Below are 4,543 nucleotides of genomic sequence, written 5' to 3'. Positions count from 1 at the left end.
CTGGGTTTACTCAGATGTTGCAGCTCTTTCCCAGTCCTATTTTGAGAGCCTTTTAGCCTAAACGGACTATTCCTGAAACTAAGAAGTGGTGATTAAGAGTACAAACTTAATCTAACAGACCTAGTTCCAATACCAGTCTGCCATTTGCTAATTGAGTAATTTTGCCTGCATAAACCTCATTGAGCCTTAGTTTTCTCATTCATAAAATGGGAATACTAATTCCTAAGCCCCCTGGTGGCATAGTGGTTAAGGCACTGGGCTGCCTTTTGGGTTACAAAAGGTTGGTGGTTGAAATTCACAAGTCACTTCTCATGGAAAAGATGAAGTAATCTGCTTCTACAAAGAGTAAAGGGTCACTCATAAGTTAGAATGAACTCATTGGCAGTGGGTTGTTTTGGGTTTAGAGCTACTATGAGAATTAAATAATGTAAGTAAAGGGCTTATTTATCAAATATCTGACACACAGGGAATGCTCACAGAGTAGTTGCTATTATTGATAAAATATTAACAGGTTAAAGATAGAAAATAAGAAAGGATAGGAGTTATAGTATCTTTCAAATTTCACCAAAACTATGACTCTGAGAGAGAGGAAAATGGTGTCTATCCTGTAGTGCACACAGTAGTGCCCTCTAGCATCTTAGTGCTTGAAAAACAAAGTGCAGCAGTTTGAAATGGGGATTCTGGGCTCTGAACAGCTCGTTACTTCAGAGTACGCCGAACTCAGGGGAGTAGGATTAGAAAGGAAAAAGGGGCAGTGCAATCACCGGGGCGGGGGAGGGACAGGTGAACCTGCCATGCAGAGCACTGACTGGCAGGTGAGAAAGGGCATTGGAGGCCTCCCTGGGGCAGTGGAGATAATGCACCGCACCAGAGAACCTGCAGCCACTCCACGGATCTACCTTCAGCACCTGCTGTTATCGGTAAACTTGGAACCATTGGAAGATAGTAGAGATCCCTCTGGCTCTGGGTACCACTGGAGTGGGAGCAGAAAGAACATTAACACCACAAGTAGTCAGGCCCTGGGATGAACTCCCATTGTGGATTGGGGCAGTTATCCTAGGTCAGCTTTTTGGCAAGGAGGGGCCTGAAGAGTGGAGTTTTTATAGCTGTCTGAACCTGGTAGAAAGTGGTGGCTCCCTAACAATTGGAGTCTTTGCTGAACTTGAGCTGCAGGCCTGTGAGTAACAGTATAACATCATCATTAGCAGCCCACTCAAAACCCTAGAAACGGCTTCTGGCATCTTTCAGCTTTTTTTTTCTCTCTCTTTTTTCTTCCTCCTTTCTCCACCTCTACCCTGTCTCATCCAATAGAAAAACCACATTCAGCCACCATAACACCTGCCGGCTTGAATCCTAAACTCCCATTATGACAACAGAGACCTGCATCCACATTCCACACAGTGATTCCATCATCACAAAGAAAACTGTAGAGCAACTCAGCACACCTGAATTAATAGCTAAATAAGTAAGATACACCAGCTCCACCTTTTCAAAATATTAAATAACAAAACCAAGAAAACAAATCAATACATAACTAACAGTTAAAGACAACTTCAAAATGTCTAGGAAACAACAGGCAACCTCAAATCAAAAGGGAAATAAAAAACAGGATAAGACAATAGAAGTAAAATCCCCCCCAAAAAAGTCTCATTAAACATGGAAAAAGAAGAGGCAATGAAATTATCTGAGAAGGAATTTAGAAGGTATGTTTATAGAGCTCTACAAGAGCTTAAGGAAACCCCAAACAGAAGCAAGGAGAACACAGACAGTACCATGGAAGAACTCAGGAAAACCATTCAAGAACAACAACAACAAAAAAAAAAAAAAAGATTAATGCACAATCAGAACTCATACAAAAATAGCAGTTAGAAATCCAGAAGATGAATACCAAAATTACAGAATTGCACAATACCATGGTAGCACAAAGAATAGGATAGAACTGGGTGAAGAACAGATTTCCCAACCAGAAGACAAATCCCTGGACACTAGCCTATATGAAGAAAAATCAGAACAAAGATTCAAGAGAAATGAAGAGAACCTAAGAGTTACATGGAATGAAATAAAGGAAACAACATATACCTCACTGGAATTTCAGAACAAGAAGAGGCAAAAAAGCCACTGAAAAAAATTGCAGAAGACCTACTAAAAGAAAAATTCCCCCATATTATGAAGAAAAAAAAAAGATATTTGTCCAAGAAGCTCATAGAACCCCATACAAGATAGGTCCCAAGAGAAAAACACCAAGGCATATCATAATCAAACTCTCCAAAACCAAAGACAAAGAAAGAATTATGCAAGCTTCCCAGAACAAAAGAAATATTACTTATAATAATCAAACAGTTAGGCTGAGCTCTGATTACTCAGCAGAAACCATGCAGGCAAGAAGGCAATGGGATAGCATATATAAAACACTGAAGGAAGAGAAATTCCAACCAAGAATTCTATATCCAGCCAAATCGTCCATCACATATGAGGGCAAAATCAAGACATTCTCAGACAACAGAAATTAAGGGATTTTGTGAAAACAGTCCAACCCTACAAGAAATGATTAAGGAACTCCTTCCAATAGAGAACCCACACAAAGAACAACCAAATCAGGACACATGACATCAATACTAAAACCAAATCAGAAATAGATGCTCAAATTAAGACCATAAAACATTGTACACTAAAAATCAAGGAAGCCAATCTGCATACGACAATAGCAACTAACTAAATAGAAGGAATAAAAATTCTAAGTACAAAACTTCCAAATGGGGAGGAAAAAAGGCCAATGTGCTCATAGAAAAGACTGTTCCAAAAATATAGAGACAAGAATTGACTCCAAGGTAACCACAGAGAAAATTAACAATCCTCCTAAGCAAATCCAGAAGGAAGGAAAACATATGGGTTTAGTAAGCACAAAACCAACAATAAAGAAGAAAAGAGAGGAAACAACTTGAAAACAAAATGAACTCAGCACAGAAAAGTATACGGACCAAGGAAACTCCAACAACTTGACCAAAAAAACACAATAGAATGACAGTAATCAATGCATACCTATCACTAATTACACTCAATGTGAATGGACTTAATGCACCAATCAAGAGAAAGAGAGTGGCAGACTGGATAAGGAAAGAAGACCCATCGATATGCTGCCTACAAAGGACCCACCTTAGACACAAAATAAGAACAAATTAAGAGTTAAGGGGTGGAAAAAAATATATACCAAGCCAATGGTAACCAAAAAAGAGCAGGAGTGACAATATTAATTTCTGATAAAATAGACTTTAAGGTGAAAAACAACATAAGAGACAAAGAAGGACACTATATGATACTGAAATGGTCAATTGATGAAGAAAGCATTACAATAATAAACATCTATGCACCCAATAAAAGTGCTCCAAAATACATGAAACAAATATTAGTTTAATTAAAAGGGAAAATACACAACTCTACAATAGTAGTAGGAGAATTTAACACACCACTTTCAGGGAGGGACAGATCAACTAGAAAAAATCTCAACAAAGATACAGAAGAATTCAACAACACATCAACCAATTCCACTCATAGACATATACAGAGCATTCCACCCAATAAAAGCACAATTCACAATCTTCTCCAGTGCACACGGATCCTTCTCCAGAACAGATTATATATTAGGACATAAAACAAACCTCAATAAATTCAAAAACATGGAAATACTACAAAGCATCTTCTCAGACCACAATGCTATAAAATTAGAAATTAATAATAGGAAGATCAAGGAAAAAATATCAAATGTGGAAGTTGAACAACTCACTGCTCAAAAACTACTGGGGTAATAGAAGAAATAAAAAGTGAAATAAAAGAAAAAATCCTTAGAAACAAATGAAAATGAAGATACATCATGTTAAAACCTATGGGACACAGCAAAAGCAGTACTCAGAAGTCAGTTTATAGCAATAAATGCATACATCAAAAAAGTGGAAAGAAACAAAATCAACACTCTAACTCAACAACTCCAACAACTAGAAAAAGAACAACAAAACAATCCTACAGTATCTAGAAGTAAGGAAATAATAAAGATCAGAGCAGAAATAAATGAAACAAAAAACAATAGAGAAAATCAACAAAACAAAAAGCTGGTTCTTCAAAACGATTAACAAAATCGACAAACCATTGGCAAATCTAACAAAAGAAAAGAAAGAAAAGATGCAAATTACAAGAATAGTAAATGAAAAGGGTGTCATCCCAACAGAACCAACTGAAATAAAAAAGACACTGACAGAATATTATGAAGAACTGTACTCCAACAGATTTGAAAACCTAGAAGAGATGGACAAGTTTCTAGACTCAGAAAATCTACTGAGACTATCCCACTCAGAGATAGAATACTTGAACAGACCAATAACAAAAGAAGAAATTGAACAGGTCATAAAAAAAAAAAAAAAAATCCTGGCTGTGATGGTTGGAGCTGTGTGTCAACTTGGCTGGACCCCAGTTCTGTGTGGTTGTTCCCAGGATGGGATCAGATGACTGAGTTCTGAGTGGCCAGTCTGCCCAAGGGGAGTTTCCCTAGGGG

Source organism: Orycteropus afer, unplaced genomic scaffold (assembly GCF_000298275.1).
Source record: "Orycteropus afer afer isolate SDZICR_OR568_19922 unplaced genomic scaffold, OryAfe1.0 scaffold00043, whole genome shotgun sequence".
Lineage (NCBI taxonomy): Eukaryota > Metazoa > Chordata > Mammalia > Tubulidentata > Orycteropodidae > Orycteropus > Orycteropus afer.
The sequence above is the reverse complement of the archived record's forward strand: the minus strand, read 5'-3'. Positions refer to the sequence as shown.